Source organism: Mus musculus, chromosome 18 (assembly GCF_000001635.26).
Source record: "Mus musculus strain C57BL/6J chromosome 18, GRCm38.p6 C57BL/6J".
NCBI lineage: Eukaryota > Metazoa > Chordata > Mammalia > Rodentia > Muridae > Mus > Mus musculus.
The window spans coordinates 78,121,003-78,143,818 of record NC_000084.6 but is presented as its reverse complement, the minus strand read 5'-3'; the positions used below and the strand labels follow the sequence as shown (position 1 = coordinate 78,143,818).

Sequence of the window (22,816 nt, the reverse complement as noted above, 5' to 3'; positions counted from 1 at the left end):
ATACATATACATATACGCACACACAAGACTTTCCAACAGCCCAGCCCCATCCAATCTCACCTCCAGAACTTACTGCCCAGCTCCTCCTTCTAACGCATATGTGTGTGCTCAGGGAACAACCTGCAGAACAGTCCACACCAAGCAGCCTCAAAGTCATCACTAACTTATGTGCAATAACTCCATAACCATCCTGCCCTTACAGATTCCCGCTGCGGGCTGTGGCTCCGTGGTAACGAGATGCCAAAGCTTTTAAATTCAGACTCCATTTTAGAGAACCTGACCCAAGTCTGAACTTAGGTAGACTAACAGGCTGGTATTCCCCCAACAAACCTGTACCCCAGGTTACAAGCCCACCCCTTGCCTAACGACCACCAATGCAGAAGGGAGCAGAAGTTAAGTTTATGATGTGACTCCCAGCACCGGCCAATTACGTTAAAGGCCACAGGAGCTTTCCAATTAGATGCTTGCACATGTATTCCCTGCTTCTGCTTACTATAAAGCCTTGCCCTGATAGACATTCGGGGCTCCTGCACCACCAAAACCGTCCTGTGTGATGGTGGTGGGTTTGGGGGGCGGAACTAGCTCTAATAGAATAAAGACCCTGCTGTGAGTTGCATCAGATTGGCTCCTGTGTATGTTTTCGGGGATCACTAACATTTCCCTGGCACAACAGTAAGCAGATTCCCCCATGCCTTGGACCCCTGAGTCATGTGATAGTCTCAAGTCAGACAGGTAGATAGATAGTCAGGACCAGTTGAAGTCCAGTGTATGTCAGGATTGGTTTGGACCTGCATATCTAACAGAGGTAACTAGGCTCCTCCCAGGATTTGATGTGTGTGTGGTGGTAGAGTTGAGAACGGGCCTCTCTCTTACGTTCTCAGTCATGGGTGCTGTGTCTCTAGCGTCGTGCGTTGAGAAACTCTCTTGTAGGCTTACAAATGAGATCCTGCCTCCAATAAACCCTTTCCCTTTCTGTCCCATGCAGTGACGCGTTAGCTATACGTTGTTGTGTTCGTAGGCATTTCTCTGTGGCGCTTCCTCAAAGTGCACACCCCTGAGCCTCAGCCCCAAAGATGTGGGTTCAGCAGGTCCAGATGGAGCCAAGAGTCTGAACTTCCCGTAAACTCTTGAACGGCATGGATCAAGGTCCAGCCCCTGAGATCTCTACATAGATGCTTCAGGCAGACAAACACCACCCAGTTCCAATGCAAAGGCTCATCCTGGACCAAGCGGGTCAAGCGTGAACACGGCATGTTTCCAGGTCTCCCAAGGCGTCCTCCAGTGCATGCCCCCCAGGGCGTCCTCCAGTGCGTGCTCCCAGGGCGTCCTCCAGTGCGTGCTCCCAAGGCGTCCTCCAGTGCGCACCCAAGGCTCGCAAGCAACTGTGGCTTCTGTTTCTTGGGCTGTAGTCTTCTTCTAAAAGAGTCATACCTGGAAAATGGTAAGCCCTCAGTTCCCATCCTCACGGGGCATAATGAGGAATACCAGGTACCAACAGGCAGGAGGAAGTGGGGAACTTCCAAAGTGAAGTCTATTTCTCAGTAATAGTTGGGGGCTATAGTGCTCTGCACTCTAACGGAAACAAAACAAAAAAAGAGAGAAATGAAACCACTAACCAGAAACATCCGGCTCAAAAAATACCAAATAAAGAAGCAAAGTTTAGCACGGGCCCCAGAAGCCTGCTGAGTGTGTGCCTAGTGAGCCTAAAGGGAAAATTCACCCGTGGGGTAGTCAGAAGCCCCTCCTGCCACACTGCAGGGGCCCAGTGGGAGCCAGAGGAGGGCATGGCAGCCCCTGAGATGTAGCAGGCGCACCTGTGAGCAGGTAGGAATGGAGGGTTGTCCCAAGCATGGGGCTGGAAGACCGGAGGGTTGTAGAGGTGTTGGTGGCAGCTGCTCTAGGAAAGGGAGCCTGCCCCACGGAGATAGGCATGGAGGAAGTCTCAAGTGGTATAGTTTGAGATCAGAAGGAAAAAAAGACAGAGATAGGCAGGACTCAGGAGACAGAGGGAAGAGCAAAAGGCTCTGGGCTTGCAGAACCAAAACAGAAAAATGTGGGGTGGGAACGGATTGTTCTGATGTAAGAATGCAGGGGGGTTCCAGTCCCCCCCCCCCAGAGCTGCCTGGTTCACAGACTGCTGCAGAGATGAGGGTGGCTCTCAATCCCTTGCCCTGCACTTAACTTCTTGGGGGGGGGGGGGTCTGTCGGAATCACAAGTGCTACAGAGACAGTTTGTCGTGACCTGCCTGAGCAGGTGCAGAGAGGAGGAGCATCAGGGGACAGGGATTCGGGCAGTGCTTGCTTGCAGGGAGAGTGTAATAATCCTGGCATTCAGGACCCAGCCTGGCCCCATCCGAGCGCTAGGATGTGCCCAGGTGGGAATGGTTTTCGAAGCTCCCAGAGTGTGTCTGTGTGCAGTCAAGTTGCTACATACCTTTGAAAGGTGAGGGAGGAACCTCTCTGTGTGTTATCAACATTGGGAGGGAGTTATCAAGTGGGAGGCACCCAGGTAGCTTAATGCTTTGATTGAAATCATTTTTTCATATAATAAACATATTTTGATCACGGTTCCCCCTCCTTCATCCCCAACCAGATCCCCCCCACCTTAATATACAAGCAAAAGACCAGTAATTAAAACAAAATGCCCAGAGCATCATGAGAAAAAAAATCTAAAATACCACTGAGTTGTTTTGTGTTGGCCATCTACTGCTGGGCGTGGAGTCTTTTAGTGTGGTTTGTAAGTCCAGTGAGACTCCCTTGAAGAAACTAATTTTACCTTTGCAAGTGGTTGTCAGCTGTAGAGAGTCTCGATTAGGGGTGCAAGTTCGTCTCCACTTCTATCAGCACTGGGACTGAGTCTGGTTTGGACTGGTGCAGGCCTTGTGTGGTCAGCATGATTTTTGTCAGGGGAAAGTTGTTCCTATCTCTGGGGTAAGAGATGAGAGGTGGCTAGTGACTACTAGTCTTAAATTCTGGGTCTGGGTATTTAAGCCAGCATCCTGACTCCTCTGACAGACAAGTGGTAAGGCCAGCGTGGTGGTACCTGCCTTTCATCCCAGCAAATGGGAGGCAGAGGCAGGAGGATCTCTCTGAGATCAAGCCCATCCTGATCTACACAGTGAACTCCATTACTACAGACTAAGGCAAGAGACGGGGAAAGAGAGAGAGAGAGAGAGAGAGAGAGAGAGAGAGAGAGAGGCAGAGAGAGGCAGAGAGAGACAGAGAGATATGGAGGGACTGAGGGACAGAGGAAGGGAGGGAGAGAGGCATTCTAGGCTAGCCCAGCACTCCCCCTGAGCTCACCAGCTGCCTCTAGGGGTTGCTTCCTCCTCCTCTTTAGGCCTCATCCTGGCTCCTAGACCCCAGCTCCAAGCTCTGGACAGGAACAGAGCCAGAGCGGTTTGTGGGCAGGAGTGCATTTCATGTGCTGTGATTCTCTGTGCTGCCCCCGAGTGCAGCTTCTTCACACTCACACCTCCAAACAGCTCCATGTTCCATGAGGATGCACTTGCTGGTTTGAATTCTGTTGAATATTTAAGGATTAGGCCATAGGATGCTGTGTTGGTTGGCTTGCAGAGGTGCAGGTGAGAGCTGGTTTTAGGGGTCCCAGTTTTAATTAGGGGTCCTGTTTTATGTAGGACTCTTGTTTTTTTATTATCATTTTTAGAGGCTAAATGTTAAGCAGTGTGTGGTGCTATGTGGTAGAAGTTTCTGTTGTTAATTCTCCAGTCAGCAAAGACATGGGTTTCATTGTGACATCTTCATACTAAGGTTATATTTTTATATTATCGCTATACTCTGTTTTTATCTGAATTCTTACTGCCTTCCTCTCTCCATCTCTCCCTTCTCTACCCCTGCCCCAACCAATAATCTCCTCTCTTCCTTTTTAAAGCATTTTAGGATTTATTTTGGTATATGTGTATGCATGTGTGTCTCTGTGAGGGTCTAGGCACCCTACCACAGGTGGACAGAACAGGACACTCGGATCCCTCGGAACTGGAGCTACAGGTGCCTGGGAGCTACCTGACGTGGGTGCTGGGCCAAACAAGTCCTTGAGAAGAGCAGCAAACACTGTTAACCACATAGCCATCTCTGAGCCCCAACAGTTCACCCTTCTACTTCCACATATAAATAATAATGTTCCCTTTTCTTCCTCCCACCCTTTACACCTCTTTCAAAACACACACACACACACACACACACACACACACACGAACGCACGCATGTACACACATACGCATGCACATCTATCTACAGTCCACATATGAAGGGGAATGCGGTATTTTTCTGAGTGTGGTTTATTTCATTCATTTAGCATAATCACCCCCAGTTGTATCAACTCCTCTGGACCTGCTGTAATTTCAATGTATTAACTTGGTTTGGTTTTTGAAAATACAGTCCAAACCCACCTGAATTATAATCACTTAATTATGGTCAAAAATATGATTCTTATAGCCACTTCAGACCAAGGAACCACAGACTCTGGGGCTAGAACCCACCCTAAACTGCACTCTAAAGTCCCCGATGAACGCTGTGTGTATCAAAGTTCAAGAACTGTGTTTATCACCCATGGAAGGAGTTACAGAGACACAGTTTGGAGCTGAGACAAAAAGATGGACCATCTAGAGACTGCCATATCCGGGGATTCATCTCATAATCAGCTTCCAAATGCTGACACCATTGCACACACTAGCAAGATTTTGCTGAAAGGACCCAGATATAGCTGTCTCTTGTGAGACTATGCCGGGGCCTAGCAAACACAGAAGTGGATGCTCACAGTCAGCTATTGGATGGATTACAGGGCCCCCAATAGAGGAGCTAGAGAAAGTAACCAAGGAGCTAAAGGGATCTGAAACCCTATAGGTGGAACAACAATATGAACTACCCAGTACTCCCCAGAGCTCGTGTCTCTAGCTTCATATGTATCAGAAGATGGCCTAGTCGGCCATTAGTGGAAAGAGAGGCCCATTGGTCGTGCAAACTTTATCTGCCTCAGTACAGGGGAACACCAGGGCCAAGAAATGGGAGTGGGTGGGTGGGGGAGTGGGTGGGTGGGGGAGTGGGTGGGTGGGGGAGTGGGTGGGGGAGCGTGGGGGGGGCTTTTGGGATAGCATTGGAAATGTAAATGAAATAAATACCTAATAAAAAAAAAGAACTGTGTTTATCCTTCAATCCAGAAGGAGCCCAGTGTCTGTAGAGAGAAGGGGACAGAGGTGACAGACACGGAGGACTAAGAAACCTTTTCCTTTACCTAACCGGCCTCTGCACCGCCCATTTTCCTATGTTGGGAGAGAATCTTCTATACCCTAAGAAGCTACATTACAATCACTGGGCTCAGGCATGCAGCCTGCACTAGAGGGCGCCAAAGTACCTCCAAAAGCCATTTAGAGGTCGGTCGCTCCATGCTCCTTGTCTGTCCCCACTTCACTGGTACAGTGATTCCTATCTTTCACTAGGACACGTGCAAGCAAGCGCACAGCTGCTAAAGAGCACACTTGGCATCCCTGGGACCAAGGAGTGCACCTCTCTAAGCTGTTATTTCTCCCCCCAAAAGGAATGCACAGACCACCCCTTTAAGCGGGTATTTCTCCTCCTGAAAGGAATGCTCATACCTACTTTAAGTTACCTTCATAGGGAAATGAGGTGAAGCCCCATGAGGAGCTCCCAGCCAGCCTCCTAACAGGAGGCAGCAGTCTGCACTGCTAAGAGCCCTGAAACCTTGAGTCACAGAGTAGTGTTTAACATGTTTAGTGTGGATGAGTTCTATGACAGCAGTTAGAATGGTGCGGGCCCAGGGCCCACCTGACTGAAGGATAAAACCCAAACCCTTGGCTGACATGCAAGTTATTCACACACACACAAACAGAGAGAGAGAGAGAGAGAGAGAGAGAGAGAGAGAGAGAGAGAGTTCTCCATCATTAGACTACTCCTGCGCCTTGGTTTCAATACACCTTAATTTTCTTTTTCTATTCTTTTCATCTCTTTCTTCCACTATCCACTGAAAATGCTTCTCCATCCATGGTCAACACCCAGCTCACATGTAGCTAGCGTCTTCTACGAGGACTTCTCTGGTTCTCCAAACAAAATTGAACACCTTTCTTCAAGACATGCATAGTACTTACGTACACTTCATCTTAATGTTCTCCTGATTTGGTTTTTAAGAAGTTGATGGGATCTCCTTGCTTATCAGATGGTGGCCTTCCAATCATCTTCTCCAAAGGACATTTTAGGAAACTAGCAGATGCCTCATGTCAACCCATCCCACAGCCTCACATGTCATGCCAATCCATCACACGGTCTCTCTCACATGTTATGTCAATCCATCATAGTCTCACATGTCATGCCAATCCATCACACAGTCTCATATGTCATGCCAATCCATCACACAGTCTCTCTCACATGTCATGTCAACCCATCCCACAGCCTTACATGTCATGTCAATCCATCACACAGTCTCACATGTCATGTCAATCCACCACACAGTCTCACATTCCTACTGTGAGACTGAGCAAGAAGCAAGCTGTGTTTCCATTTTATTTTGTTCTTTACATTTTATTAAAGTATAATATGTATCCAGAAGAGTCTATCAATGTAAGTGGAGCGTTTTGGCAATAAATTCCCCATAAATGAACATATCCTGTGTGACCACCGCCCAGGCTGAGAAACAGACTATAACCAGGCAGATGCCCTGCAACAACTGTACTTACAACTGCGTTTCTATTTACACTTGCGATGTGACAAATGAGCTAGGACATTTCAAATATGTGCACAGATGTATCAGAGGTGGCAGAAGCGAAGATGCTCTACCTCCCTGAGGGAATTGGCGAGCGATGCTTGGAGAACACCGTGTTGATGTGAGCATCCCAGGAGGGGCTCATGGGAATGAGACTGAAACCAGCTACAAATGGTTGTCTGCCTGCCAGTTCTTGCTGGTCTCTGGGCTAGGGACACACAGGTGCTGTCTCTCTGGTGTCATTGAGGTGTCCATCCCATTTGTCTTAGTTACTGTTTCTATTGCTGCACAAAACATCATGACCAAGAAGCAAGCTGGGGAGGAAAGGGTTTATTCTGCTTACACTTCCACATTGCTGTTCATCACCAAAGGAAGTCAGGGCAGGAACTCACACAGGGCAGGAACTTGGAGGCAGGAGCTGATGCAGAGGCCATGGAGGAGTGCTGTTTACTGGCTTGCTTCCCCTGGCTTGCTCAGCTTGCTTTCTTATAGAACCCAGGACCACCAGCTGAGGGATGGCACCACCCACCATGGGCCCTCTCACCCTTGATCAATAGTTAAAAAAATGCCTTACAGCTGGATATCATAGAAGCATTTCCTCAAGGGAGGCCCCTTTCTCCATTAAGCCAGCTTGTGTCAAGTTGACACACAAAACCAGCTAGTACACCATTTAAAGACAAAAAGGCTAAGGTGACATAGAATTATCCTAGTTCTCATGTTATTATGCTAAGAAGTCTCAGTGCCAGGACTTCAGGCATCTAGCATTGTCCTAGAAGGGACAGCACAGGCTTCGGTAGGGATGGGGACAGCTGTACTGGAACACTCCCCTTCAGAGAACATGACACTTCCATGTAAAGTCTCATTGAGAAGTCACGAGAGTTAGGGATAGTAGAGTAGGGTAGACATCAGGCCCTGAACACAAGCCAAGGCTGGGTAGCTTTTCATCTACAGCCAATTACCTGCTGTAATCAACACATAAGGAGATGGTTGATCCCAGAGGTAGCAGAACAAGGACACTCAGCCACACTACTCAGACCTGTAGAGGCTGCACACCCCAGGATGGCCAGGAAGCAGAGACAGGAGGAAGAGAAGAGGCAGGTTCCCAACAGCCTCTTTCAGAGCAGGCCCTCGGTAACCTAACTTCTTTCTCTTAGACCCCACTTGCTGAGGGTTTCATGCCTCGCGGTAGCACCATGGCTTCATCACCAAGCCTTCTGGGCCTTTGGGGGGAATATTCAGAGTGCAGACCACAGCAGTGGGTTTCCTCCGTTCCAGTCACCCAATCAGCTTCTTGGCCTTTCCTACCCTTGCATGCATGGTGGCGAGCGTTCCGGAGGAGGCGTGCAGGCAGGGAAGCAGGAGAGGTGTTTCTTCTGCATTTCTGAGATGCTTCTCCGATGCTGTGCTGGGGCTTCGTAGCTCTCCCACCTGGTATTTTCCATTAGAGGAAATGTACGGCTCCTGTTGTTGGCACAACAGCCCAGCCGCCAGCCCCACCCCGCACAGGTGTTTAGGATGATGCCCTGACCTTCTGACCTGCCGTGCTTACTAGCAAAGCGCAGCGCTTCCCAAGGCAGTAGGACAAGCCCGCATGGCTGTCGGGCATATGCACATCTTCCCACTCTCAAGACGTTCCGTGCTTCAGGGAGAGTTGCCGGGCAGCACACTGCCCAACACTTCTTGGACTGACCTTCAAGGACTTTTAGTGCGGCTGGCCAAGCTGACCAGGAGCCTAAGATGTTTGAAGCTTATGGCCAGAGACACCCTGGATATGGAAGACTGGGGTGTTCCCTCCTTCCACACCTCACTAGTCCTGGACAGTTCACTGGTCAATTCTTCCTGTGTTCTTTCTTTGCTTCCTTCCATTTGTTTTATTGAAACTGACCTTGAACACTACATAGAAGAGGCTGACTTTGAACTCTGGTCCTCCTGCCTCTGCCCCCAAAATGCTGGGATTATAAACATGTATATCAGGCCCAGGTTGTTCCTGCCACTTTTTAAGTGAGAGGTTATCTTGCCTAGCACGTATGGGGCTCTGGATTTCATCCTAGCAGCTCCACGAAAATAAATTAGAGGGAGGTGGGGACAGTGTCACCTGAAGAAATAAAAGAGCGTCTACCTCATCTCCCCACAAGCTCCGTGGTCAGCGGAGTCCCGTCGATGTGTCAAGGGTGCTGAAATGGTCTCTAATGTGATTGGCTTGTCTGCTTCTTCCTCCTCCTCCTCCCATTCTCATCTGCTTCTCTATGATTCTCATGACGCGCCCTGCTCCCATCTGCCCTGTTGTTCTCTGCAAATGATCTCCAGCCTCAGCGTATGCAGCCCTCCAGTCTTACCTAGCGCAAAGCCATGTGTCTCTCACCACATGCTGGGATTCCACCTGCCTGTCCAGACTTCTCAAATCAGCACCGCAAATAGACTCTCAGCGGCACTTACTATATACTCCATGCCGTTCCATTCTTTTTATAAAGCACGATAGATATAAACCGAATGCACCCATCACACGTAAACAGCCTAATGAATATCCTTGAACCAGCGTGCCCAAGGAAACAGCAAATGAATAAAGAAACAAACATCGCTAGCAGCCGCGCGCCCCTTCCAGTGGGATCTGAACCCTTGACTCCAGTGAGTGAACCCCAGGTTTTGACCTTGGTATAAACGCAATCCTACACTCTCCGCTCCCCTCTGCTGCTGGCTGTTTTCACTTAACATGGTGAGATCCACTCACACCAGAGTGGAGCTGCAAGCCTTGGCTGTCAAACTGCCATTATTTAGCCTCTGCATTGTTGAGGGGCATTTGCCTTAGCCCCTGTGGCTCTTCTGAGCCTGTTTGCACTGGGCATTGCTGTGTATAGACCTGGGACGGTGCCGCCTGTCTTTTCTAACAGAGGCTGCCAGCCCTTCCCAAGGGCCACCACTTCCTCACCAATGTGTGATGCCATTTTGATTCATTCTTCCGGTACCCAGTGCCTATCAAGAGTTCTTTTCCTCCTGAGCTATCTCATGTTTGCAGCCCTTTCCCCTGAACTGTCTTGCCCCAGGGCCTGTGGTCCACTCCTACATACACACTCAGCATCCAATATCATACAGAACTCCACTGTCCCTGGCTCTTGAGATCCAGGCCTGTTCGTTGGTCCTGTCTGACATTCTGCAGTCATAAGCCAGTCAGCAATCAAACTGACCCCATCTCTCCTTTCAGGATTCAAGGCTTTAAATTTTCCCGGTGCTTTAATACCTCCTCTGGTAATTCTGGGATTCAGAACCGGAGAGTTAGAGGCAGCAGCAGCTCTGAACACTTGTCCCAACACTCCTGTTTATCATAGGCCTCTCGTTGTAAAGAACTTGTTAGAAGCCCTAATGACTTGGCAAGCACATGCTCTGTGGCTTTTTAAAAATAGCCCCCGCTTCTTCATTAGTGGTAACCAAATGAAGGTTTTGATCGGAAGCCGGCAGAACTTCCAACGTTAACCAGGTTGGGGTTAATACTAATATTACCAATATTTTAGAGTTTAGAAGAATTTCACTACTTTAAATGTCCATCAAGGTCTTTTCTACTTAGGCCTTTTCTGTTATGATGTAGCATTTTGCTGTGTCTATTCTTAATTTTATGCTGTTATTGGAGGTGGGGAGTGGGGGGGGGGGCTCTGTGCCTGGACATGATGTTGTCTCACCTGGCTGGCAGATGCCTTCTGTAAACACAAACAGGAGTTGCTTTCCTGTGGACATAGCAGAGACAAGATTCGTGGGCCATGACTCACCCGACACACCCTGCAGATTGATCCCAGGCTGCCAGTGGCCCTGAGTTACCCTGCCTCTCTGAGCCTGTGATCAGGTCTCCCACAGGAAGGCCATCCCCTCTACTTCCACCTTCATTCAGTGCAGCTCAGATTTGAAGTCTATATCTTCTGTATCCCTTCACCTCTCTTCCTTGTAAGTCACCATTTAACCCTAAATCATGCCTGCCCACAATCCAGTGCACCATGGATTATTTAAAAAGAATCTGCCTTCTCTGCTTTAAGCCTGGAGAACAGGCTCCCTCTTAGACTTGAGATATTAGAAGTCCTTCTGTGCTAGGGTCTCTTCTACATGCAAACTAATCACTGATGGATGATACACCCTTGGCTTTCACACACGTGTAACTGATTCCCCTTTCTGTACCAGACACAAGACCTACCTTATACACGTCGTCTGCCAGAGGCCAGAAGGACAGAAAACTAGGACAAGACAGATGACAGAAGGAGGCTGCAGTGTGGTCTGCAGGTGATGACAGGGCTGAATCCTGAGCACTAAGAGGTAGCAAGCTGGCCAAGGTCATCTGAATTTGATGCCACAGCTAAGCTACTAAGGGAAGAGAGGCAGTCGTGCCTCACACTGAGACCTTAAGGACTCCAGGTGTTTGGTTTGGTCTGTGTTTAGCAGCTGGCATTAAGGCTATCTTATATTATCACATTGGTCTATACCAAGGAGGCTCTGCAAAGCCAGGTTTCCTCTCTGCCTGCAGTCCTCAGAAGGGCCTAGGTGTTTTGGGGCAGTCCTAGAGGCCAAAACTGTAAGCACAGCAGAGAACTGAGTACTGGCTGCTTATACCTTAGGCTGGTTGACCTAAGGCAGGGGCATGGCTCCTTAGAGGGCATGTCTTTGGTATGATGCTGTAAGCCCTTTCTTGGGCCTGTGATTGGGAGAAGTCCCACCCGCCCCCCAGGCCTTGCTTCCTCTCAGTACTTCACAAAATCCCCGTTAGCCCTTCAAATCCCCAAAGTCAATCACCCATACATTCCAGTGACTCAGCAAATAAGTCTCTGAGAACGTCAGTGGCAGACACTGAACCCAATACCAGGACTAAGCAATGGCTAAGACCAGGCCAGACTCTGCCCTCTGGGAGGCTTGCTGGCCATTAGGCAAGCATAATAAAGTAAAATTGTATAGCTGTAAATACTGATGAACACCATGGCAAAAAATCAAGATACTCTGAGCGGCTGATGGTTGCAGCTGTAGCCAGCAAGTTCAGCTTTTCTCATCAGTCAGTCTTAATGAGAGACATAGGCCCACCCGTTAGCCCACCCCTGCCCTGGGTGTGAGGGGCAGCAGCTGGAAAGGAGGGAAGGTGTTCCTTGCAAAGAGGAATTCAACACATCTATTGCTGTAATGTAGAGCTGCAGGGAATCCTAAAAGAGATTTTAGCTACAGGAATAATATACAGAGTAAGTGTAGGATTTACTCCAAGGACCGAGGATTGAGATACAAATACAAAATAGTGGCCAGGCAGTGGTGTCACATGCTGTTAATCACAGCACTCAGGAGACAGAGGCAAGCGGATCTCTGAGTTTGAGTTTGAGTCTAGCTTGGTCTATAGAGTGAGTTCTAGGACCTCCAGGGATATTCAGAAAAAGCTGGGCACAAAAGACAGATGGTAGATAGGTAGATAAGATAGATGATAGATAATAGATAGGTGATAGATAGATAGATAGATAGATAGGATAGATAATATAGATAACAGATAGATGATATGTAGATAATAAATAGATAATAGATAAGATAGATGGTGGATAATAGATAGATAATAGATAAGATAGATGATAGATAAGATAGATAATAGACAATAAATAGATAATAGATGAGATAGATGATAAATAATGGAGAGATAATAGATAAGATAGATAATAGATAGGTGATAGATAAGATAGATGATAGATAATAGACAATAAATAGATAATAGATAGATAAGATATATGATAGATGATAGATAGATAGATAGATAGATAGATAGATAGAGCTGGGCGTGGTGGCGCACGCCTTTAATCCCATCACTCCGGAGGCAGAGCCAGGCGGATTTCTGAGTTCAAGGCCAGCCTGGTCTACAAAGTGAGTTCAAGGACAGCCAGAGCTACACAGAGAAACCCTGTCTCAAAAAAAAAAAAAAAAGATAGATAGATAGATAGATAGATAGATAGAAGATAGATGATGGATAGACAGACAGACAGATAAAAAGAAAGGAAAAGACAAAATCAAGAGTAGAGCCCACAGATAAGCTTGGGGGAGATCTGAGAACTTCTGGGGGCCTCTATTGCAATTGCAGGTGTCAGTTCCATGGGTGAGCATGACACAGAGGTCTCTGAACAGACTGTAGGAGCTGCTGCCAGGCTCCTGGGCTGGAGGAAGCCCTGCTCCTCTGCGTGTGAGCAGCCGCTTCCGTGACCTGTGGTATTATCTCTTGGTGATTGATGGCCCTGACGCACACACCAAGCCTAACTAGGCAAGGGCGAGCATGGTGGGGACTTGATGGAGTGTAATGGGATTCGAGGTTGACAGGCTTTGCCTACAGCGCTGCCTTTCACAGGCGTGGCCCAACCAAGGTCAAGATGTTCCCAGTGCCAACTGGTGTGACTCACTGGGATTCACCAGTGTGTCTCTAAGCAAGGCATTGGAATTTGTAAACTGCTACCACTCCAGGAACCTGAATTCACCACTACCACTACCACCACCACCACCATCACCACCACCACCACCACCACCACCACCACCACCACCACCATCACCATCACCACCATCACCACCACCATCACCACCACCACCACCATCATCACCATCACCACCATCACCACCACCACCACCATCACCATCACCACCATCACCACCACCATCACCACCATCACCATTACCACCATCACCATCACCACCATCACCACCACCATCACCACCACCATCACCACCATCACCACCACCACCACCACCACCATCACCACCACCCTACCCCCTACTAAGTCTCAAGGAACTAAGATGTCTTAGTGCAGATTCTGAGTTCACATGCACTCAGGTTCCCTGGGGATGGAGCTGAAACGCAGGTTCTGATTTGGAAGTCCTGCTGGAACTGAGGAGGCCATGTCCACCAAGTCCCCGGGAGCTGCAGAGCCGCTCGGCGGTGGACGACACTTTGCATAGCAAGGATTGTGAAGAACCTTACCTGGAATGAATGAAAAGAAGCCTCCATCCGTGCTTCATGGGGAGGATTGGCTACTGAGCTACCATTTTGTCCTCCCCAGCAAGCCCATGCAGTCCTCAAATTTGTGATCCCTCTGCTTCGGCCTCCCAAGGGTTAGGATCACAAGGTGCGTGTCATCACATGCCTCAGAATTGATGTTTGATGGCGCTACGGGCAGAAATGAGAAGTCACAGTCAGGGACTATTTTAAGGAGGAACCAATCAAGCCACCTTTGCTCAAACGCCTATCGTGTGCCTTGGTTGCTCGAAATCTTCGCATCTGGCAAGGTGGACATCCTTAAGCTCCATTAATTTTATAATAAAATTAAAGTTCACAAACACTAACTAGTTTCCCCTGTGGTTTGATTGCGGACTGGAATTTGAACCTCTAACTGCGAATCCCCACCTACCTTCCTATAACCTACTTCCCCAGTGCGCCAACTGAGAGCCCAGGGTTAGAGAGATCCAGGCTCACTTCCTCACTGCGGCCTGCACAGTGCAATCACCGACTGCAATCCTCACAGTGCAATCCTCCTGCCTCAAACCAACCACATGGGGCACAGCGTGCTTTTAAAGCTCTCTGGGTCATTGCGATGCACAGCCACGTCTGAGAATCACTGATGTAGCCAGGCCATCCTCTAACAAGTGAGGCAATTGAAATGCCAGCAGATGAACTGCCCATTTTGTCAGAGTCTAGTGAGTCTCCATGCCTACCCTGGGACTCTGTCCAGTGAGCTAGCTAAACAAAGTGATGTTTCGGGAGGAAGCAGAGTGGACAGAGGGTGGGTGTGGAGTTACCAAGGGAAACTTCGAAGAGACGGGCTGAGAATTCAAGCCAATATGAGTGACACCACACATCCAGGAGCTGCAAGATCCAGAGCAGTTGAAAAGTTTGCCGATCCCAGATCATTAAAATTAAGAGTGTTCCGCTCATCTATGAAACCTCTGGCTCTTAGTTCACAGAACACAGTGGGCGGTGAGAAAATAGAGGGACAAGAAAAGTGGTGTGGGTCTACTGGGCCAGAAAGCTTGCAAGCCAAGCATACAAGTCGCACTGAGACTCAGCCAAAGAATAAACCGCAGGAAACTTTACCTCACAGGGTGCAACCAAAGCAGGGTGAGAGGAAGCAGCCGCCTTAAAGAACCCATGCTCCAAGGTTCCTAAGATTGGAATTATTTTTAAATAACAATTATTTTTATTTTATTAAATTATTAATAAATAAATAATATTTATTTTTAAATAGTTGGACTGGACCAACTATATGAACAGATGAAATAAGATTTTTGAAGCAAAAGGAAAAAAAAAAGAGGGTCTCCTAGGGACCTCGGGGCGTGGTCTCTTGCATAACTGAGCCAACGATCTGAGTATGAAACTTTCTTCTCCTCCATAAAACACAGGTGTGAGCTGAGCATGGCCCTGATTGCCCTGAAATGCCCCATGGCTTCCCTGGTGTGACTTCACCCTCCAACACTGTCATGAGTACTGTTTTAAAATGAGGGTTTTTCTGTTTAGATATTTGAGATAAAAAAGTTATCAAACACTTATTGAGCTTGAATGGTAGCCAAATCTCTAAGCTTATAAAGGTCTACAACTCTATAAAAGTGTGAGGTCAAAGGAGGTAGCTGTATAAATAATGTCGGCTATTCAAAGTTTTCCATTGATATAACAAAATACCTGAAGTCGGGTGTTTCATGAATCCAAGAACCAATGATATGAGGATTGGTCCGAACCAGAATCATTTGCCTGGATGTTCTGTTCTGACCTTAACTCCATCCAGCCTTGGCTGATACCAACAATAGGAAAGAAAAAGGAAGAGGAAGAGGGGAAGGAGGAAAGGAAGGGAGGTGAGGAGAGAAAGAGGGAGGAAAGAAGAAAGAGAGGGGGAAGAAGGGAGGGAGGGAGGGAGGGAGGGAGGGAGGAAGAAAGGAAGGAAGGAAGGAAGGAAGGAAGGAAGGAAGGAAGGAAGGAAGGAAGGAAAGAAGGAAGGAAGGAAGGAAAGAAGGAAGGAAGGAAGGAAGGAAGGGGAGAAAGACACTTCCAACAACCATGAAGGATTCAGTTCAGACTGTTCAGCCAGCAGATATTAAACCTACAGACATCTGGAATAACTATGAAGAACCCAAGCCAGCGACTGCCTCCCTGGCCTCTGTCTAACCCACACCCTTCCCATTTCACCCAGATTCTGGTGAGTGACCTGGCCCCCAGTGGCCCAGAGACTTCCATTTGACTCACATTTTTCTCTTTCCAAACCAACTGCCGAGTAACAACACTTCCTCCGCTGAGGACCAATATCCTTCCTCCTAGTGTCTGTCTTTCAACACAAGGAACCATCCCAGTGGCTGGTGAATTACTCTCAAGATGGGGCTCTGAGGATTTATGAGCTGCTAGTCCAGTCCTTCTCTTCTCAAAGCCCTAATCTCTCCCTCTCCCTCTCCCTCTCCCTCTCCCTCTCCCTCTCCCTCTCCCTCTCCCTCTCCCTCTCCCTCTCCCTCTCCCTCTCCCTCTCCCTCTCCCTCTCCCTCTCCCTCTCCCTCTCCCTCTCCCTCTCCCTCTCCCTCTCCCTCTCCCTCTCCCTTTCTCTGCCTTGTCTAAGATCGAAACCACTCTCTCCCTACCCTTTTCCCTTTTGCTCCTCTTGAGAAACAACATTTCAATCCTAGAAAACCAAATGCAACAGCAAGGCATTGCTAGTTCCCATGACCCCCTTGTCAAAGGCAGCCCAACACCCTCAAGGCATGTCTGTGCCTAGGAACTGTGTTGCCGGAAATACATACATATCTAAAATGTTCGTGATCGCCCCTTAGACTTCACATTTATACAACGTATAACCTTCATAGCTTTAATCACTAGCTAAAGATGCCTGAGTCTTACTCTGGTCAAGTTGTAATGTAAATGCTGCTTGTGTGTGTCTGACAAAAGTTGTGGGTGAAACTGAGGCTCCTTATAGTTTGGCTCTGTGCTCACTGGAGCTAACTACTGTCCTGTATACTGTACTGTACTGAAGAGGAAAGACCTGCAGGTCCACCCACACCCCTGCCACCAGCATGCTCCCCTAACAGGGGCAGGGACAGGCAGGCAATAGTAGCCTCTGTGAGACCTTTGCACTATGAACCTGCTGGCCCCAAAGCACCACGTCTAGAGAACACCTTCCACAAAGGGAGTGCACGTGGTGTTCTGGGTCAGTAATCGATTTAACTCTCATCTGATGCCTTTTTACCTGACTGTTTACGAAGCCCAAATATCCTCGGATCAGAGCATGCTGCAAAGGAATATTCCACTGCAGTCTTTGTTTCTCTTGCTGTGCGGTGAGGGGGAGAAAGAAGCAGAAGTAATGTCCTTCCCTGCCCTTCAGGACAGTGGTGCTCAGATGCAGACGAGACTATAGAGGCATTCTCTATAGAATCTCTCTGTGGCCACAGCCGTGCTACATATTCGTATTTCCACAGTTAACTGCATGTAGAAGGGTCCATGTCAAGCAGTGACTGAAAGAGAATAGTGTCAGATTAGTTCTGAGCCAAATGAGTATTTGAAATGTGTAAACACGATATAACATAGGGAAATGTTATACAGTCCCTAGCCAGTTTTTGCTTTCTCCTCTTTCCATTTTGCTACCCAGTCCTTCCCTCCTCTCACATTAGATATCTAATAAACTTTCCCAAAATCATTCTGGAAAGAGAGAGATTCGTCATGAGTAAAGAGAATTGCTGGATCCTAATCTTGTTGTCCAGCCCCATCCAGACCGAGTGGGACTGGACAGTATTTGAAAGGCTGGAGTGTTTGGGATAGAATCTCACTGTGTAACCAGGCTGGCCTCAAACTCACAGTCTTCCTGCCTCAACGTCCCATGTGCTGTGATTGCAGGAGTGTGGGCCCTCACCCAGGAAGCATTTAGAAGACAATACCAGAGCAGTTTCTGGACTCGCCTGTATTTTACCTGACCAGCAAGGGATAGGTAGAGATGGTTTCAAGTTGCTGAGAATTCAGTGAGAAATTCAAATAGATTTGGGCAGAGGGTGGGCAGGAAGAGACTAGAAAGAACTTTCTGGGGTAGAAACTCCAAGGTAAAAGGAGAACGGGAGAGTCCCACGTTGCTTGCACATTTGTACAGATGGGAGGAGGGAAGTTGGGTTTGAGAGCCAAGGTGGGAGTGAGGCCAAAAGGCTCGCTGCAGAGGAGAGGGGGTGGGAAGCCAAGGGAGGCATGGCCAGAACAGTAGTGGGGCGTTAGCACTGCACAGCGGATGCTCGGCTACCTGGCTAGTGGCATAGGAAGGCATCACAGAAGCACTAAGTTAAAGCACTGAGTTGTGCAATGGGCTGTCTTAAGACACCAGGATTATACCCAGGCTCCCAGCGGCTCCCAGGGGGAGCTAGCTGTCTCCGATTTTCCTCTGATATCATATGTGTACACTCATTTGGCTCATAACTAGCCACAGCATCTGGAGAGAACCAACCATGGTTTCTAGAGATCTTGCAGATGAGACTGCAACAAACCCCAATCAATGACTATCCAAAACTTTAGTTTGGGTTTTGTTTATTTTGTTTTGTTTCAGAGGGGTTGTTTGTTTTTGTTTGAAGCAAGATTATCAACTATCTATCTATCTATCTATCTATCTATCTATCTATCTATCTATCTATCTTTGGCTGCCCTAAAATTCTCTATATACACCAGGCTGGCCTCAAACCCACAGATATCCACCTGTCTCTGCTTCCCCGGTGCTGGGATTAAAGGTACGTGTCACCACACCCGGCAACTTGGGAGTTTTTGACATTGCTCCCTGAATTGCACCCAGTCTGAAATCAAGAGCCAGATGAGAGGGCTCTGAAGGATGTTGGAAGCCAAGGCAGTGCGGGCAGAGATGGGGAAGGCAGATCAGGGGTACACCAGCCACCTGAGTCCAGGTTTCACCCGCGTCGTTCTTCATCACAACCACTAAAGGACATAAGTCACCCGTTTCACAGTTCTGAAAGGATGGCGCATCTAAGGTCACATAGGGACAAAACCAGGATTCACACTCAGGTTTGGCTGCCTTGGTTACACATCTCCTTTGCGTTGTCTGAGTCAGGGCTGCATTTTGTGACAGGCACTTAAGGTGTGGCTGGCTTTGCAGGACTGGAGCAGAGGCCAGGGAGGACGGAACGGCGCTGGGGAAAGTGGCTCTGTCCAAAAGACCTGAAACACGCTCAACCCACTCACTCCACCTGATAACAGCCAGAGGGAGAAGCTGCATGGGGGCTGAGGGGCTGTGATGGCTCACGTCGTGAGCAAACACACAGGCAAGAGCTGGTAATAGCGGACAGAGCTTGCACAGCTGACATCCAGACTCCAAACAAGTGAACTTCGGCTCTCAGAGTCTTGGTTTCCTCACTTGCAAATCAGGAATAATGACACTATAGAGGGTTTGCTTCGTTTTCTTTATATTGTAGGGGGTTGCACATTGTTCATTTGGGGGCAGGAGGGTGCTGGCTTTTTGCAGTCCTGTGACGTAGGGCCTGAAGGATGAAAGGCAAGCGCTCTACCAGAGTACAGCCCAGCATTCCATATAGGGATTTGGAGGAGATTAAATGATTCATGCCTGCCAGGTGTTTAACACAATGCTGGCAACCAGAGGAAACTCAACCCTTTTGGGTCATTCTTATCGTTCTTATCACTATCATTTATCATTATTATTATTAGAAATTGTGGTTCCAGTGCCTAACGAACATCAGAAAAGGCTTCCTTCCCAAGCTGGCCCCACACCAGCTGTAGGACAACCAAGAGGATTCATTTTCTACTTATTTTACCAGGGGAAAAAAAAAGGAGGGGGTGTTAGAGATTTGTGGGGATCTCGAAGTTCTCACAGTGAACCTGGGCCCACCGGTTCCCTCCTGGGATCAGCTCAGCCCTAGGTTCTGCTGGGGCCCCCTGCAGAGAAGGAGCGCAGTGGTCTGGCCTGCGTCCAGTGGGTGGAGCCCGAGAGTCCGAGGCCGCCTGAAGGAGGGCCGATAAGGAGAATCCGCTCATCAGCGGGTGTGCAGGGAAGACCTCTGGCAGCAGGGAGGCTTTTTCTAAGTCTTTATTCACAGACACGCACCCGACTTTACTATATTTCTAACATAAAGAAACAAGCCACAAAACTGAAATCGGGAAGGATGGGGAAGAAAGAAACTTTTCATGTTAGAGTCTGCTCTGGACGTTTGTCTGCTAACGTTTTAAAGGCAGTGCAGTGCGTCCTGGAGTTTTTACCTGGAAAGAGGAGCGACCAGGGAAGCATGTGTGGGTTTAGTTTTCCTGCATGGGCAACAGGTAGTTAGTTTCCAGAAATAACTTGTACCCCCTCGTCCTGTCTGCCTCTCCCACTGCCCCGGGATCTTCCCGTCTTAGCACCAGGACAGAAATGTCAACTCCAAGAAACTTCCATCACAGGCGCAGCCACTTCGCTCCACTGTGCTTTGTCGTTTCAATGACACTCTGTGTATCTTTACAAATCTTTCCAGAAACAGTTCAAGTTGAGGGTAGGAAATGGCATAGAATTGAAAAGGTGAACTTGAGTTTGGTTATCACTAAGTAAAGACCCTGAGACGCTGTGCAGATGTGACAAGATGGTTGGCACCATATCAAGAGAGGAGAGAGCAAGGGAGAGACAGGAGGCACTGAAGCCAGGGGCCACCCCCATCCCCCACCCCAACGGCATCACTCTGGAGTCCGAGGCTGAAGTGGGAGGAGAAAAGCAACTGGTTCGCAGACCTGAAGAGCAGACTGTGGGTATAAAAGGGTGAGGCGCCTCTTCTGCACCACCTCTCCACAGCACTAAGCCTGCCGTTTAAAAGAGCCTGGCTGCTCTTTATCTGGAGCCGCCTTCTGCCACCAGGAAGCCAGCCTGAGCGTAAGTAGCATCCTCATTTCTGTTGATTGCCAATGAGTCCTTGCTGAGGGCTGCCTTCGTCCTCTTTACTCTTATCCCCCTCCCCTTTCTTTTTAAAGGGGTTTGAACTTAGATGTGTCTGACTCCAGATCCCACACTTTCTATTTTTGTTGTGGTTATTGTTATATGTTTTAATGTTACAAGTTAATGGACTTTACTGCAACATTGTATACATGCACACACGGACTTTGTCTTGGTCGTGCTCGCCTTCTTTTCTGTCCTCTCTTGCCTTCCCATCTCCAATTCTGCTCTCTTTTAAATGGTGAAATGTGTCTCTAATTGTTGGAACTGAATAGCTGGAGATCTGGTAGACTAGAAGGCTGTTTACCAAAGCCACAGTCCTCTTCCCAGAAGCTTAAAAGTAGTGCCTTTGTTAGGATTCCTGGACAGGGTGGAAGCTGCCCTGGGCTGGTGTGGAAGAGAGCTTCCACGGGGTGCCCACTCTGTACTAAATGGCCCTGACTAATCAGCACAGTTTCATCAGGATACGCTCTTGAAAAACTAAGCAAAGCTAGCAGAGGCATTTATATGACTCACAAGAAAACGTGGGGTACTAGGAACAGCCCTGCCCAGTTTTGGGCTTAGGGCTCCTGTGTGCATGTGCTGTCCTGCTGAAGGGAGTGTGTGTGTGTGCCCATTGGGAACTCTGATCTGTCACAAGCATAGCCAGAGATTTGGTGGCTTCCTGCAGCATGCTCTGCTGCTCTGTCACTCTGTCGCTGTACACATTTCAAGGCTCTGAGGAGTGGTGTCTGCCTCGGAGGGAAGTGTTTTAGTCAGGAGGGCAGGAATACCTGACAGCAACTCTTTGTTTCTGATTACAGTTCTAAGGAGAACTGAGCAGTTCCTGCTGTTGTGATCAAAAATGACCTAAAATAAAGATTCGACAAAGTAGCAAATAAGTGTCAGCACAGGGAGTCGTTTTATTATGACAGAACATGAAAATGTTTCAAGGAACCTGGCTCTAACACTTAGTGTTATTTGAAGAGATACTCGAGGCGTGGAAAATTGAGGCCTTTTAGGTGTCTCCAATTGTGCGGATTACTAATACAGGCTACAACACAATGAGTTTCATTGTGTGTAATAAAAGATGGAAGACAGTCGAAGTGAGACCTTCAGGTTTGTCTCAAATGAAAATACTGAGCACTGCTGCATTTCACTGGTGATCTGGGCTCTGAAACATACTTCGAAGCTCCTGCTACAAGGCTGAGCATGTACAGCTTCCAGAATATTTTTGGATGTTAACTTGTAGCCACATCCGTAATGCACAGGAGTGGCTGGCTTTGAGGAACTGCTGGTATTACTTTTAACAGACAGTCGTGGATCCCATAGAGGACACTGAGCCCTTTCTTTCTTGTTCAGCCCCATAGCCCAGAGTTCCTCCAAGGTGGCTGAATTCAGGCTGCTGTACCCTGCCACTCCCCTCAGACCCTTCCACGCAGAAGCTGCTTCTGTCGTTTGTTGGCTTCAGTAAACTCCTGGATGGCATTAACTTGCCTGGCCCCAAAGCAGAAGACAGAGAGCTGCAGGACTTAGTGCCTACATAAACTGGCTCTGCCTGCCTCTGGCCTGGTAGACTTCAGAGGCACCATAGAGCCTCAGTTTTCTATAACATGGAAGTTTCAACCATGTGGCCTCCAAACCCTACCTTGTTTGCCTATTTGTCTATTTCTGTCTCTGAGAATATATTGATGCTGAGTTTGTGGAAATGGTTCTGTGTGCAGTGTGTGGAGGAAGGCAGACTGGGAAGAGCAAAGCGGCAGGCACTTACCTGAGGGAGAGACCTCTTCTCCCCCCTGTGTTTCTTGAGTTTTCCTTTCCTTTTGCTTTCAATCATTTTTTTCTTTTCTTCTTCTTCCTTTCTTGCCCCTCCCCTGCCTTTGACTTAGTATAAAACCCTTACTGTGGGGCTGCTTATTCTTCCTTCTTACCAACAAAACCTGTTCACTCTGCAAACACCAGGGACATCGTTTACAACTAGCCAGAAAGCTTACCATGAGTGCGCACGCGCAAACACACACACATATACACACACTTTTCCATAGGTTATGTCAGAAATATTTTCCACAACTGTGGATTCTTCGAGTCGCTTTGGTAAAATTTTCAGGTTTCACTCCCAGTCTTGTAGACGAATGTGGAAATACAGAGGAAAAAGGAAGAGACAAATACCACACATAGAACATTCTAGAACTTCTGAATG

The 22,816-nt window shown here is 48.1% G+C and overlaps 1 protein-coding gene and 1 long non-coding RNA gene across 6 annotated transcripts in view; one reads left to right on the top strand and one right to left on the bottom strand.

Moving 5' to 3' along the window:
• Positions 1–360: 360 nt before the first annotated feature.
• Gm36338 lies at positions 361–22,642 on the bottom strand. Of its 3 annotated transcripts, none has more exons than XR_386380.4 (4): positions 22,388–22,642; positions 16,930–17,194; positions 13,695–13,880; positions 361–1,431 (listed from the first exon to the last, which is right to left on the bottom strand). It is a non-coding gene; the product is annotated as a predicted gene, 36338 (long non-coding RNA). The 3 variants fall into 3 exon arrangements; XR_386379.4 differs by lacking the exon at positions 361–1,431 and adding an exon at positions 7,200–8,161; XR_877590.3 differs by lacking the exon at positions 361–1,431 and having other exon boundaries at positions 13,443–13,880.
• Positions 1,700–22,816, top strand: part of Slc14a1 (solute carrier family 14 (urea transporter), member 1) — a 42,029-nt gene continuing 20,912 nt past the window's right edge. For 2 of the 3 annotated variants that reach the window (NM_028122.4, NM_001171010.1), the window contains exon 1: positions 20,393–20,577. The gene's annotated coding sequence lies outside the window, so the exon portion shown is untranslated. Of the gene's footprint in view, positions 1,825–20,392; positions 20,578–22,816 lie in introns of those variants that run through there. The other variant, NM_001171011.1, reaches the window with a different exon arrangement.